Below are 16,293 nucleotides of genomic sequence, written 5' to 3'. Positions count from 1 at the left end.
AGGGGCAGAGGTGGTGGCGGGCCCAGTGACGGGAGACCCAGGGCAGCCCACCCACTCACCTGGCAGATGAGGGAGAAGAAACACTATGGGGCGCATCCTGCTCTTAGACGTCTCAGCTTGGGTCCGAGCAGGGCAGAGCCAGACAGAGCCAGGTGCTTGCCTGCGGATGTGGGGCATGTGGGCTGCGGGGCTGGGGAGGTGGGGGCGGGCCTGGGCGGGGAGTCGGGGGAGCAGCGGGGGCGGCTTCCCCTCCTCTCATGGCCTCCTGCAATTGTGTGGTCTGCAGGGTGGAATCAGGTCAGGTTAGAAGACAGAAAGTGGGGGTGCCCACAGCTCTTTGGGGCGGATTCTAGAATCATAGTCTCTCTGTTGGAAGTTTAGGGCCATCGTATTTTGGATTGAAATCCCAGACTGTTGAGGCTGGGCCTGTGGAACGTTAGGTCCACGTCCCCACATGGGGTGGGGTTTGGAATCGCAGGGTCTTTGGCTGGGACGGAGAGAGGCTCAGAAGCGCTGGGTTGAACTCCTTGGATGGCAGAATCCTGTGGCTCTGTCATTTCTTTCCAGCCTTCTGGGCGGTGGGGAGGTGAACGAAGCACGGTTCTTGCCCTCAAGACGCCCGGTTTAGTGAGAGGGGCAGATAAGAGGAGCTGAAATGATGACTCAGGGCCACACCCCACAGGGAAAATTCAACACAGAAGGTGCAGAAAGGTGCCCCAAGATGGGAGTGGTTTCCTCTCGGGCAATCTAGAGACCTCTAGGCGAGAAGAAGGGATCCCTTAGCAGGGCTTTGAAGGATAGCTAGGAGTCCTCCAGGAGACAAGGCAGGAGGGGAGGAGGAGGGAACTTCAAACAGGAGTAACAGCATGTACAAAAGCGTGAAGTCCTAAAAAAGCATGGTTGGGGGCTCTGTGTGTCTAGGGGAAGCGGGAGTGGGTGGTGAGGCTGGGCGGGGCTGGGGCCACAGGCAGGGCCTTGAACGAGAGGCCAAGGGGTGGGACTTCCTTATGCTGGAGGGTCCTGAGGTGGCTTTGGCTGGGGAGTGCCCAGGACAGGTTTCTGGCCCTCTCGGGGACAACGTGGAGAACAGCGTGAGGGGTCAGGGCGGCAGCTGGTGCCCAGACCCAGCATGGGCCTCGGGCTGGGTGGGATAGACAGCTGTCAGGAAGCAGAAGAGGCAAGACCCGCCTGGGGTTGCATTTGGGTTGGATGGGCGGGCACCACCCCTCCCTGGGGTCAGGAACTGGGGCAGGGGAGATCATGGTCCCCAGGGTGCCTTTGGGCACAGAAGTGGGAGCCCCTGTGGGCAGTAGGTAGGGATTCCCAGGGGCCACTGGTGCCTGGATCATTATTCTGGAGAGCGGTCTTGGCTGGAGCCACTTCCTGGCACCCACCAGCGGGAGGCGGTAACAGAAGCCCTGGAATTTGGCAGGATTGCCCAGTGGGAGGATTCAAGTTGGAAAGCCCTGGGGCACGGGCCCTGGGGCAGGAGGGCTGTGGGGAGCACAGAAGCGGTCCTGGAGTGAGGAGCAGAGCCAGGAGTGGGCCTCCCGGATGCCTTCTGGAGCACATACGGAACGTACCCTGTGGGGTGCAGAGGGGCCCAGACTGTGCTTCCAGCCCCTGCTCTGTCCTAGCTGTGGAGCCGCAGCCGAGGGCCCACTCTCTCGGCGCCTCCACGGCAGGGTTGGGCCTGGAGGCCTTGCTGTGTGCTGAGAAGGAGGTCTGGGGAGCTCCGGGGCCTCGGGGCGGGAGGGGCCCTCAGCACCCCTTCCTGGGAGCAGCGGTGCTGAGCCCAGGAGAGGCAGCCCTGGGGACGGGCCGGCTGGGACGGGGCTGCTGGAATGTGCCGCTTGCTCCCAGGGAGGTGAGCTCAGGGGGATGGAATGCCACCTGAGTGAGAAGTCCCCTCGCAGTCCCTGCCCGGCCTCCTGCTCACGGAGGGTGCCGGTCTTGTCCCTTCCTGCCCTGCCCCGTCTGGTCTGGGTGCTCCTGGAGCTGGATTCCCTCCCTGCCCTGGCTGCAGGCAGGCCTGTGAGTCAGGGGACACTGGGACCCGGCCCCTGGCAGCTGGGCGGGGCCAGATAAGGCTCGCTCAGCTATGCTCCTCTCCGCTCTCCCGAGGGCCACTTGCATATTTGACCAGATAGAGTGGTCAGCGCTGGCATGTCAAGGGCCCGAGGAGCCAGGCCCTGCCTGGCCTGAAGCCGGCTGACCAGACTAGGCTGTGAGGAGGCCTCTTCAGGCCACCCTTCCCTCCATTCCTGCCCCGGATCCAGGCCTGCGGATGGAAAGGCCTCTAGCCAGAATTTGAGCAACTTGGACCAGGGACAGCCTTGGGCAAATATCGTCCCTCTGGGGCCTTGGTGTCTTCCATGGTGGGACCTTATGGTCTCAGAAGGGTCTTCCAGGTCTGAGGTGGGGGAGGGGAGGACACAGGGTTCTTAGGACCACTGGACATCAACCTTGTCTGCAGCCGCATACTCCTAGAGTCTGCCAAGCTTGTTCCTGCCTCAGGGCCTTTACACATGCTGTTCCCTCTGTCTGGAATGCTCGTCCCTCAAATCTTTGCATAGCTAGCTCCTTCTATTCCTTCAGGTCTCTGCTCAGATGTCCCCTTCTCAGGGAGGCCCTCCCTGACTCTCCTCCCCTCTGTCCACCTCAGCTCTCTCTGTACACTACCCTGCTTTATTTTCTAGGTAACGCTTGCCACTATGTGAAGTTATCCTACTGACACAGCTCTTTGAGTCTTTATTCCTTGTCTTCTCCCACCGCATTGTCAGTCCCACGAGGGTCCGCAAGTTCACAGCTGCCCTCTAGGTGCCTGGCGCAGAGGACATGCTGGAGAATTACTGGTCGAGTGAATGAATGGAAGGACGAGTGTCTGCTCTTGCCTGGGGGTCTCCCAGGAGTAGGGTTGCCCCGTAAAATAGAGGACTCCCAGTTAAATCTGAATCTGAGCTAAACAACAAATAATTTTTAGCATGAGTATGTTTCAAAGATTGTGTGGGACATGCTTATACTAAAAAATTATTCATTGTTTACCTCAAATTCAAATTTTACTGAGTTTCTTGTATTTTTTAATAAAATTTCTTAGGTTGAGATAGTGTAGATTCGCATGCAGTTGTGAGAGTACAGAAAGACCCTGTGTGCCCTTGGCCCAGTTCCCCCAACAGCTTGCAGCACTGTAGTCCAGCATCACAGCCGGAGTATGGATACTGAGCCGGTCAAGACACAGGACATCCCCCCAGGGTCCCTGATGTCCGTTTAGAGCCTGATCCCCTCTCCTCCCCTCCTCCTCTGCCTCCCCTGCCGCCCCAGTCACTGGCAGCCGTTAATCTGTTCTCCATCCCTGTAATCTTATCATCTCAAGAATGTTGTAGAAATGGAATCATACAGTATGTAACCTCCTGGGAGTGGCTTTTTTCACTCAACGTAATCCCCCCCAAGATTCACTCCCACTGTTGCAATAGTTGGTTCCTTTGATTGCCGAGTAATACTCCACGGCGTGGATGGACCGCAGTTGGTTTAACCATACGCCTGTTGAAGGATATGTGGATGTTTCCAATTTTCGGCAATTACAAATAAAGCTGCTGTGAACACTTACGTCCAGATTTTGGTGTGAACATAAGGTTCCATTTCTCCGGGGTAAATGCCCAGGAGCACAGTTGCTGGATCGTCTGGTCGTTGCACATTCAGCTTTGTGAGAAAGCGCTAACCTGTCTTCCAGGGTGGCTGTGCCACGTTACATGCCCCCCCGCGTGGGGCATGATCCAGTTTGCCCGCGTCCTCGCCAGCATTTGGCGGTGTTGGTTTTTCATTTTTGCCGTTCTGATAGGTGTGTTTCACAGCTCTCTGGGGTTGTCAGCAGCCTTTCCTTAAGGACTAATGATGTTGGACATCTCTCCACGTGCTTATTTGCCCTCTGTGTCTCCTTGTTAGTGGGACGTCTGTTCAGCTGGTAGCCCATTTTCTAATTAGATTCTCCGTATTCTTACTGTCGAGTATTGAGGTTTCTTTATATGTTCGAGACGTTTTGTCAGACACATGGTTTGCCAATTTTTTTCCCCGGTCTGTAGCTTGTCTTTTTATCCTCTTTGGCAGAGCAAAAGTTTTCAATGTTGATAAGGTCCAATTTCTCAACGTTTCCTTTTGCATGGTGCTCTTGGTGTCATCTGAGAACTCTTTGCTCAGCCCTAAGTCCCCAAGACTTTCCCAGATACATTTTTCTAGAGGTTTTGTAGTTTTACATTTTACATTTAAGTTCCTGTTTCATTTTTAAATTAATTAATTTTAAATCACAAAGCTTTCTATTTTAAATTTAATTTTCATCATAGTAAAATATACATAACATAAAATTACCATTCTAACATTTTAAGTGGACAGTTCAGTGGCGTTAAGAACACTCACATTGTTGTGCAGCCATCCCACCATCCATCTGCAGAACTTTCTCTTCCCAGACTGCAGCTCTGTCCCCATGAAGCACCAACTCCCCACGCCCTCCCCAGCCCTAGCTGCTCCCCTTCTAATTTCTGTCACCAGGAGTGTGACTGCTCTGGGGGCCTCATACGAGCAGGATCAGACAGCATTTGTCCGTTTGTGACTGGCTTATTGCACTTAGCGGAATGTCCTCAAGGTTTCGTGATCCGTTTTGTGTTAACTTTTGTATAAGGTGCACATTTTAGGTCAAGCTCCATTTTTTCGTTTCTTTATTTGTGCGCTCGGTCTACCCAGCACCTCCCGCCCTGTGGGGGACAGTGGCCCTCGGATGGTGCCGAGGAGGACCCGTAGAGTCACTTTAGAACCGGAGACGCTCCCTTCCTTGGGCACATTTGATAGATGAGAGACTGACACCAGACGTGAGGGCCTTGCCAGGCCACGCGCACTGAGTGGAGGAGCAGGACGTGCCCAGGGCCTGGCTCCTGGCTCAGCATCCTTCCTGCTCCCTGCGTCTGGCCCGGGCAGGTGGTGCTGGGCTGGAGGAGGCGCTGATGTGGGGCCTGGGACAGCCCACTGGGATGACCGGGCCAAGGTGTGAGGGACCAGAGGAAGGAGCCAGGACGGGTCCAGAGCGGAAGCCGCTGAGGAGTGGTCAGATGAGAGCTGGCCCAGGCCCGGGTGGAGGACGCCCATGAAGCCTGAGGTTTTTCCAGCTTTCTCCGATGACACAGCAAGGGCTGGGCCCAGCCAGCTCCGGTCAGTGATGCCGCAGTGATAGCCGTGGACAGTGCCCAGGAGGGGAGGGGATGAGATAGGGAGGCCAGGGGGTGGGGAGCAGGAGAGGGGCAGGAGCAACCCTTCCCACAGAAATGTCCACGGAGCCTGGTCATCGGCATCCCACTTTGCTCTGGGTGGGCTGCTAAGACCAGCTCCCCGCCCTAACTCAGGATGGACACGGGCAGGCTGAGGCAGGCCCAGAGCAAGTGGCTGGACATCCTGGCCTGGGGGGAGCTCAGCCTGGAGGAGGGCAGCCTCAGGAGCTGTCACTGTCCCCCAGTCACTGAAGGGCTGGGAGGGGTGGTTGGTGGGAGTGTAGCAGGCAGGACTAGGACCTGAAATCGAGGAATGTGGGGTAGGTGCAAGTTTCAGCTCCAGTGAGAAAGAACTTGCTCCTAGAAGTGAGATGAGCTTGAGGGCAGGGCCACATTGGCTGGGAGAATAAAGACATGATTATAATATTAGCACCTGAAATGCATGTACTGATTTAATCCCCACCACAGTCCTATGAGGTTAGCATTCTCTGTTGTTCTTTCCATTTTACCAATGGAAAAATGAAGAAACAGAGAGGTTAAGAAACTTGCCCAAGGCCACACAGCTGGCAGGTGCCACCCTGGGATCTGAACCCAGGCAGTCTGGCTCCAGACTCAGTTCATAACCACTGAACTGTTCCACCAGCCCAGGGGTTCTTGGACTCAGATGTGTTTATCTCCAGCCCTGGTTCTGACATCCTGTGATTCTAAAGTGTTATCCTAAGATTCTCAGCTCCCTGTTTTGGGGATCTTGGAGGCTCTGCAGTGCACAGCCCCCAAAAGGCTGCGAGGATCAGGTGGTTGGGGACCGCGGATTACTCAGGCACTGTGAGTCCTCGCCCACTCTGGTCACTGTGGACAGTCTTGGGCCACCGTCCTCTGCCTGGGAGAGGACACTGTGGACCAGGAGGGACCTGGGCTGGGGGGCAGGGGGATTTTGCATGTTGCCCTCTCCCCTAGGCTGTCGTGGGGGGTTCGGGGTGCCACTGAACGAGGAGATGCCCAGACTGAGGCATGCCCAGGAGTGCTCACACCTCTGCAGAGACCGGGGACGCCCCTGTTTTAACAGTTTCTGGGCTCGGTCAGCCTGGTGAAGGCAGCCTGAGGGCCACATCCTCTCGCCCTGCCGCATCCTCCTTGTCCTTCCGGGCAGCTGGAGAGTCACCTTGGAGTCTCCCAGAGTCCAGCCTGGAGCACAGCATGCAGTAGGTGCCCTCAGTGATCTCTTTCTAGCCGCCCTGTCCAGTATGGTCACCACAGGCCACATGTGGCTGTTTAAATTTAAATTAATTACAAATAAATAAGATGAAGCATTCAGTTCCTCAGTCCACACTCCCAATGCTCGGTGGCCACATGGGGCTGGTGGCTGCCGTGTCAGACAGTTCTATCGTCGCTGGAAGGTTGTTGGACAGCACCCGCTGGCCTAGAGTGGTGGGGGCGCACACCTCGTTGTTATTATTACAGGGACCCAGGAAGGTCTCAGCCCCTGTGGGAGCCAATGCTTCCATCTCTCTGGCCCCGAGCCAGCCCAAGGAGGTTCTCAGGTGGCCATCTGCTTTCTCTGGAAGGAATTCCTGGTGTGGCCGCTGGCCCTGCAGCTGGCGGCTCTTGTGAAACCAACCTGGGGTGGAGGGGCAGTCGGTGGGTGAGGCCGCGAGAGGCCTCCCCAGGAGGTGAAGCCGAGGGGCGCGTTACACTGCCGTGAGACCAAGTCAAAAGGCGCCCACCGGGGACAATTGCCGCCTTTGTCCTGAGAGGGGACTGGGACTCCAGGGTGTTATCAAATCTGCTGGGATGAGGGAAGGGGAGCCAAGTGAGGGGGCAGGCGGGGGGTGGGGGCCGGCATGGGGCGTGGCCCGGCCACACGGAGGGACTGGCCAAAGCTCCACCTTCCCTAATCCTGGTCACTGTGCATCCTTTGAGAAGTCCAGGTGCTATTGTGTTCCAGAAAAGCACTGCTCGTCTGACAAAAGGGCTGAGACCCAGAGAAGGCCGGCTGCTCACAGCTTTGTCTGCCTGAGTTAAAAGTTTCATTGGCCCAACAACCTTGGTGTCCGTGTTAACTCAGTGTCACAGACGGGCAGCTGAGGTCCAGGCAGTGACTCGAGCAGCGTCCCAGGCTCCTGGCAGGCCCAGCTGTAGCAGAATGAGGGCTCCGCTGAGCTCAGGGCCTCCCCAGGACGCTGGGCGGAGGGGCAGGCCCGGGGCCAGTGGGGCGGTGTGGCGGGGCGACACCGGCACTCAGTGCCTGTGTGTGGCCCTCTCCAGGCTGCAGACAGCGCGCTGGGCCCATGCCAAGTGCTTTCCAAAAGCTGCCTCATGGGAGCGGGCCTGTTGTTGCTGTTTCCATTTTACAGAGCAGGAAACCTGAGGCCCAGAGCAGTTAAGCGGTGTACTGAGGTTGCCCAGGTAGGGAGCATCCGAGCCAGGCTCCCCTCCCAGTGAGCCCACCCCTGCAGCCCATGTTCTGCTCATCCTCTATGTGGCCTCTGCTTAGTCCTCAATAGTGTCTGTGTGTGTGTATGTGTGGGGTCTCAGTCAAATCACATTCATAAGAATTGGACCCCTTATCCAGTAATAAATTTTAAAGTGATAAGAAGGAGATAAATGATTATCTGGGGATAGAGGAGGGGGACAAGAAAAGCAGGAAGCAAAATTTCCAAAGGGGCACAAGAAAAATTGGGGGTGATTGTGGTCATATTTTCACATGTGTTATCTATGTTGAAAAGGATCCATTTGTATGCTTCAAATTTGTACAGTTTATTATATATCAGTTAATGCAAATAAGCTGTTAAAAATCAAAGTGAAAAAGAGAGAACATAAAACCTCGTTAACTAATTTAATTTTAATTACTGATTAAAATAATATGTGGGTATGTGTGTCTACATATGTACACGGAACACATTTGTATGAGAGAATTTTAAATACTGACCATGTACAAGGTCAGAGAAAATATCTACATATACCATAAACAAAAGTCTCACAGTCTTAATAATCTAGACACAATTTATACTATCAGCAAATAACAACAAAAAGCTTACATATAGAAATTATTCATCTTCTTGTAAAATGTTTTAGGCCTTATGTAAAACCTATAGATTAGATATAAATTTTAAGATGAAGTTAGATACAGGGAGGCAGAATAGAACATGAATTCATATCTTTAATATTACATGTCAGATTTGGAAACCAGAAAGTCAGTAATTCTAACCGTTGCTTTCTCCCGTTTAGTAACAGAAAGGCTATAATAGCAAACTCTGGTGTTATTTTGGTTTTTAAAAATGTAATTAAAACATTAAAATTATTCTTCTTCTTCCCATAGCATAACATTAGAAGCAACAGAAAATGCACAAAACACTTTTTCCTCTAACACGCTGTCTGTGTGATGAGTCTTAGAATCGTGTTCCTAACACATATAATGTGGCTATTGTTCTTGTACGTGAAAAGACAGGCTGGGCAGTACAAATGCCTACTGCTTTAAATTCAGGATAAATGAAGGCAAACATCCCATTAAATACCTACTAGTATTTGCCAAAATAAATGTAATCCCAGGGTCAAAATACGAACAATGATCTAAGACCAGAAGATTAAGCAAACTCAAAGCCTGTGCTGCTTTTGAGACATTTAGTCATAACCCAGATAATTGATATTTACATGCTCTGCCAGGGCAGGGCACAGGGCTTGGGTTCACAACAGGTGGGAAGTTGAAATTGAGAAACCACATAAAGTGGGACCTTTAAGAAAAGTGTAGATTCAATAAAATGTGACAAGTGGTAATGGGACCATGAGCCAGCCCTCTTTACCCTACAGCTGGTGGTGATGAAAGTTTGCCCTCAGGTCTGCTTGGGTTGCAAACAAATGTGTGATGCAGGATATCTGATGTTAGTGTTCCAGAGCAGGAAAGAAACAAACAAAAATTCATTCTCAAAAAATTCCCTGAATTAAAATCAGCTATATATGAATGTAAAATCTAAAGCTGCAGACCATTCCAAAACCTAATTTCTGTAGAAATTAAAGAAGAAAGAACCAGGTCTACAATACTGAAGATACTGGGATAACCATATAGATAAAACAAAAATGAAAAATACTTTTAAAATTTACAAAGGGATTTAACCAGCTTCCCAGATCTGGGCAGACCCCAGAGAGTTCCCCCGCATCTCAGTCTGACCCTTTCCCTGTTGGCCTTAAACTACACAAAATTCTTCCTGTTATCCAAAACATCTTCTCTTGAGCCAATGGTTCATCCAGCTATCCTATTTTCTCTTCCCTTTAGCCATCAAATTTCATAGATACAGGGTTTTTTTTTTTTTTTTTAAAAAAGGACTTAAAAACATGAGCAAAGATAAAAGGACTATAAAAGTAAAAAGAAGTATTAGAAGTCAGCATCATGGTGGAGTGAGAGGTTCCCTTTGTCTCTCCAGTCTAAATTACAACCAAACAGACATCAATAGACCAATAGAGGATTCCCTACACAGCACAACAGAATGCCTAAGACATCCAGGCAGTTCTATAGCAGAAGGTGGATGGACTGGACCCCTGGGAAGCAGTGAAAGCAGGAGAGCAGCCCCCTCCCCCAACCCTGGCAACAGCCAATCAGGACACAGATCCTCATGCAGCAGCCTGTGCAACTGTGAGTGGAGGCAAGGGTGGCCCAGCCCCACACACTTGAATGCCAGTGGAGAGGTGGCAGACCTGCACACACACGTGTGTGTGAGAACATCTCCAAGGCAGTGGTGGTCGTGGCCAGTGGCAGCCATGCGCATGCAAAAACACCCCTGGGGTGGCAGCAGTGGCCGGTGGCAGCCCTGTGCATGCACATAATGCCCACGGTGCAGTAGGAGCAGCACGACGGGAGCACTGCCCCATGATGGTGAGTGGAGCAGTGGCAGAGGCAGCAGCCGAACCCACACAACTATAAGCAGACAAGGCTGGAGCACCCACACCCCAGTAGTGGCACCCCTGACACCAATTCCACCCACAGTGAGGGCTACATACAATACCCAGGTCCCTGGGCCCCCACCAGTGACAGTGACACCCATGAACCCAGCACCCCTAGCAGTGGTGCAACCAGAATGCCCAGACAGCTGGGGAACAGCAACACGGGTGGTGCACAGGACAACAGCATCTGAGCCTGTGAAGAGCCAATGCAGGAACACAAGACCCAGGTGACCAGAATCAAAGTGACCAAAGGCATACCCAAATAAGAAAAGGTGATTACTACCACAAATGTGCCGGCAGAGGACCAATTCATCAAACACCATGAAGGACTACAGTAACACTGCAGAACTGAAAGTAAATGAGAACGCTCCAGAAACCAAATCTGAAATTTACAATCAGAAATTAACAATCTCACTGACACAACTCAAAATAGCAGTCATTAAACAAACTCAACGAGTGACAAGAAAACTCAGAAACAAAGTTCAATGAGCTCAGGAATGAAATGAATGAACAGAAGGAATACTTCACCAAAGAGACTGAAGCTCTAAAAAAAACAAAAACAAAGAGAAACTCTGGAGATGAAGAACGTAATTAATGAGATAACAAATAATGCAGAAAGTATAAAAAGTAGAGCAGACCTTATGGAGGAGAGGATTAGGGACCTCGAAGGCAGAAACATAGAAATCATTCAGGTGGAGGAGGAGAGAGAACTGAGATTTTTAATAAGTGAAGAAATTCTTTGAGAAATAGCCTACTCAATGAGGAAAAAGTAACATAAGGATTAAAAGTTTCCCAAAGGGAGAAGGGAGGGGGAAAGGAGCAGAGAACTTATTCAAAGAAATAATAGCAGACAACTTCCCAAACCTGGGGAAGGAACTGGACATGCAAGTCGATGAAGCTAATAGAATCCCTAATTACATCAATGCAAAAAGACCTTCTCCAAGGCATATAATGTTAAAAGTGTCAAAAGTCAATGACAAAGAAAAAATATTACAGGCAGCAAGACAGAAGAAAATAACCTACAATGGAACCCCCATTAGGCTTTCAGCAAATTTCTGAGCAGAAACCTTACAGGCTAGGAGAGAGTGGAATGATATGTTCAAAATACTGAAAGACAAAAACTATCAGCCAAGAATACTCTATCCAGCAAAATGATCCTTCAGATACGACAGAGAAATCAAAGCTTTCTCAGACAGTCAAATCTGAGGGAGTCCATTGCCACTATACCCACCCTAAAAGAAATGTTGACGGGAGGCCTCCTACCTGAAACAAAAAGGCAAAGGTTTACAAAGCTTTGAGCAAGGAGGTAAATACATAGACAAAATCAAACAATTGCACCTCTCTACCAGAATAGGTAAGTAAATGTTTATAACATAAAGGATAAAGGAAAAGAAAGCATCAAAAAATAACTATAAACACTTCAATTTAGTCACAAACTCACAACACAAATAAGAATAATTTGTGACAACAAAACATAGAAGGGGAAGAGGAAGGGGATGGAACCTGCTAAGGCTGCTGGAGATAGGAGGCTATCAGAAAATAGGCAATCTCATCCATGAGATCTTTGATAAAAAACCTCACAGTAATCACTAAACAAAAAATCAGAGCAGAGTCACAAATCACAAATAAAGAGAAAACTGAGGAAACCATCACAGAAAAACCACCAAACTGGAATGGCAAACAAAAATACAAGGAAAAAGAAACAAGGGAAATATAGAACAACTGGAAAACAAAAGATACAATGGCAGTATTAAGCCCTCATATAGAAGTAATCACTCTAAATGTAAATGGATTGAACTCACCAATCAGAAGACACAGAGTGGCTGCGTGGATTAAAAAACAAGACCCAACAATATGCTGCCTCCAGGAAACATATCTCATTTCTACAGACGAACATAGCTCAGAGTGAAGGAATGGAAGATGATACTCCAAGCAAATGGCAAGAAAAAGAAAGCAGATTTAACCATACTTATATCAGACAAAACAGACTTCAAGATAAAAAAGGTGAGGAGAGACAAAGAGGGGTAGTATATAATGATAAAGAGATATTCCACCAAGAAAGCACAACACCTATTAATATTCATGCACCTAACACAGGAGCACCAAAGTATAAAACGCAACTCTTAACAGATCTAAAGGGAGAAATCAACACCCCACTTACATGAATGGATAGATCATCCAGACAGAAAGTCAACAAGGAAACAGTGACCTAAAATGAAACCCTAGACCAGATTGCCTTAATAGATCTATAGAGAACATTCCATCCAAACGCAGCAGAATACACATTGTCCTCAAGTGCACAAGGAAGTTTCTCAAAGATAGACCATATATTAGGAAATAAGGCAAGCCTCAACAAATTTAAGAAGACTGAAATCATATCAAGTATCTTTTCCAACCACAATGCTATGAAACTAGAAATCAGCTACAAGCAAACAGCTGGGAAAATCACACATATGTGGAGACTAAATCACATGCTACTGAACAATCATTGGATCAATGAAGAAATCAAAGGCGAAAGAAAAAAACACCTGGAAACAAATGAAAATGAAAACACAAGATACTAACTCTCATGGGATGCAGCAAAAGCTGTGCTAAGAAGGAAATTTATAGCAATACAGGCGTACCTCCACAAACAAGAAAAATCTCACATAAGTAATCTTAAATTATGCCTAGAAGAACTGAAAAAGAAGAACAAAGCCCAAAGTCAGTAGGAGAAGGGAAATAATAAAAATCAGAGCAGAAATAAAGGAAATAGAAACTAAAAAGAAAGAAAGAAAGGATCAATGAAATAAAGAATTGTTCTTTGAGAAGATAAACAAAATTGACAAACCCTTGGCCAGGCTCACTAAAAATAATGAGAGGGTTCAAATACATAAATCAGAAATGAAAGAGGAGAAATTACAATGGACACCACAGAATTACACAGGATTATATGAGAATACTTTGAAAAGCTATACACCAACAAACTGGATAACCTGCAAGAAATGGATAAATTCTTAGAATCATATGACTTCCCAAAACCGAATCAAGAAGAAATAGAGAATCTGAATAGTCCAATCACAGGAGATTAAAACAGTAATAAGCAACCTACCAAAAACAAATGCCCAAGACCGGAGAGCTTCTCTGGTGATTCTAGCATACATTCAAAGAAGATTTAATACTTATCCTTCTCAAACTCTTTCAAAAAACTGAAGAGGATTCCTAACTCATTTTACGAGGCCAGTATTACCCTGATACCAAAACCAGACAAGGATGACCCCAAAAAATAAAATTATAGGCCAATATTGCTGATGAACATAGATGCAAAAATCCTCAAGAAACACATTAGCAAATTGCATGCAACAGTGCATTAAAAGGATCATATACCTGAACAGACATTTCTCCAAAGAAGATATACAGATGGCCAATAGGCACATGAAAAAATGCCCATCATCACTGATCATCAGGGAAATGCAAATCAAAACTACACGAAGATATCACCTTACACCCGTTGTAATGGCTAAAATAACCAAGACAAAAAAATAACAAATGTTGGAGAGGTCTTGGAGAAAAAGGAACCCTCATACACTGCTCATGTGAATGCAAACTGGTGCAGCCACTATGGAAAACAGTATGGAGATTTCTCAAAAAATTAAAAACAGAGGGCGCGGCGACCCCCAGCTGTCATTGCCCGCCCCGTGGGGCAAGGGATTGCCAGAGATCTCGGAGAGGACTGGGGCTGGGTGGAGCTCCAGAGGCCGGCTCCGGGGCCCGGGGGGGAAGCTCCAGAGTTCCGCCCAGGCAGCAGACAAAACTCTCTGTCTGCCATTAGCGGAGGGGCCACGCCCAGCATCCACAACACCGGGAGGGTCCCGGAGAGGAGAATATCAGGCAGGGCAGCAACTGACCAGCTACCAGTGAAATCAGGATCTCCGGCTATCCCCCAGACAGGGCAAAGGGCTCCCCGAGTTCCTGGGGAACAGGACTGGGGCTGGGTGGAGTTCCAGCGACCTGACTCCGTACCCTAGGGGGAAACCCTACAGGCTCACAGCAGCCTCAGCGAAAGCCTCTGCACAGCACTAGTAGAGAGCACCCATCCGGCAGCCACAAGGCTGGAAGACCCCGGGACAAAAGTAGCATAGCTAGGTCAGCTAACCACAGACTGTAGAAGATGCCAATAGCTCTGCTGTGACCCATAGTGGACAAGTGAGATTTTGTGGGTGCCGACAGTGACGGAGCGGCAAATATAAGTGATCCTACCGCTGGCCACTGGAAAAGCCCATAACACCATTGCAGACTCCAAGGAGGGAGCACGTCTAGGTGGGCTGCAACAGTAGGCACCAGCAGCCTGAAGCCCCCCCGTGACGGCCCCCACGACAGAAGAGGGAATCCAAAGGACCACTGTGACTACGAGGAGGGGCCCAGGCCCAGTTAGCAACTGCAGATAGGGTTCCTGCTTGGTGCAGTATAAACAGCTGCTCCCCCACCACACCAGCAGAAACAAATGGAAGCAGCAACTAAACTCTATCTCTATGCAGAGGCACAAATCTACAACATCAAGCAATATGAAAAAATACATTAGATCTCCAGAACAGAAGGAAAATAACAAATACACAGAAAACAATCCCAAAGAAAATGAAATATATAACCTAAATGACGATGACTTCAAAACAGCCATCATTAAAATACTCGATGAGTCAAGAGAGATTTCAGATAGACAACTCAACGAGTTCAGGAGCTATGTCACAAAAGAGTTTGATACGATAAAGAAGAACCAAGCAGAAATACTGGAAATGAAGAACACAATAGAGGAGATTAAGAAAAATCTAGACACACTGAACAGTAGGGCCGATAATATGGAGGAAAGAATTAGCAATTTGGAAGATGGGAATATAGAAATGCGGCAGGCAGAGGAGGAGAGAGAAGTAAGACTAAAAAGAAATGAAGAAACTCTCCGAGAATTATCAGACACAATTAGGAGATGCAACGTAAGGATTATAGGTATACCAGAGGGAGAAGAGAAGGAGAAAGGGGCAGAAAGCCTATTCAAAGAAATAATGGCTGAGAACTTCCCAAATCTGGTGAGGGAGATGGATCTTCAGGTGACAGAAGCCAATAGATCTCCAAACTTTATCAGTGCAAGAAGACCAACCCCACGGCATATAGTAGTGAAGCTAGCAAAAGTCAACGACAAGGAGAAAATGCTAAGGACAGCCAGGCAAAAGAAACTAACCTACAAAGGAACCCCCATCAGGCTATCAGCAGATTTCTCAGCAGAAACTTTACAGGCTAGAAGAGAGTGGAATGATACATTCAAAAATCTGAAGGACAAAAACCTACAGCCGAGAATTCTCTACCCAGCGAAAATATCCTTCAAATACGATGGAGAAATAAAAACTTTCCCAGATAAACAAAAATTAAGGGAGTTCATTGCCACAAAACCTCCTCTTCAGGAAATCCTCAGGAAAACCCTCATTCCTGAAAAATCCAAAAAAGGAAAGGGGCTACAAAACCAAGAGCAGAGGAGATAAGTAGAAGGACAACAACAGAGAGTAGCAGCTCTACATCAGAACAGATTAAACCATGGGACGAGAAACAAAGGAAACTGAAGAAAACCGGAAAACAAGACACAAAATGGTAGTGGTAGGCCCCCACGTCTCAATAATCACTCTGAAAGTAAATGGATTGAACTCCCCAATCAAAAGACACAGAGTGGCAGGATGGATCAAAGAACAAGACCCAAGAATATGCTGCCTCCAGGAAACACACCTCAGCCCCAAAGACAAACACAGACTCAGAGTGAAGGGATGGAGAACAATACTCCAAGCTAATAATGAACAAAAGAAAGCAGGTGTCGCTATACTAATATCAGACAAGGTAGACTTCAAAGCAAAACAGATAAAGAAAGACAAAGAGGGACAGTATATAATGATAAAAGGGACTCTCCACCAAGAAGACATAACACTTATAAATATATACGCACCCAACACAGGAGCACCAAAATTTGTAAAGCAACTCTTAATAGAACTAAAAGAAGACATCAACAACAATACAATAATAGTAGGGGACCTCAACACACCATTAACACCAATGGACAGAACATCCAGACAGAAAATCAACAAGCAAA

The 16,293-nt window shown here is 48.4% G+C and overlaps 1 long non-coding RNA gene across 2 annotated transcripts in view; it reads right to left on the bottom strand.

Moving 5' to 3' along the window:
• LOC138918010 (uncharacterized) overlaps window positions 1-16,293 on the bottom strand; it is a 43,238-nt gene that overhangs the window by 8,352 nt on the left and 18,593 nt on the right. The window contains exon 3 of one of the 2 annotated variants that reach the window (XR_011426785.1): window positions 2,736-2,824. The exons of the other annotated variant lie outside the window; for it this stretch is intronic. This is a non-coding gene — a long non-coding RNA (uncharacterized lncRNA). Of the gene's footprint in view, window positions 1-2,735; window positions 2,825-16,293 lie in introns of those variants that run through there. 2 annotated transcript variants of the gene reach the window in all.

Source organism: Equus caballus, chromosome 16 (genome assembly GCF_041296265.1).
Source record: "Equus caballus isolate H_3958 breed thoroughbred chromosome 16, TB-T2T, whole genome shotgun sequence".
NCBI lineage: Eukaryota > Metazoa > Chordata > Mammalia > Perissodactyla > Equidae > Equus > Equus caballus.
This window is presented reverse-complemented; position numbering and strand designations above follow the sequence as displayed.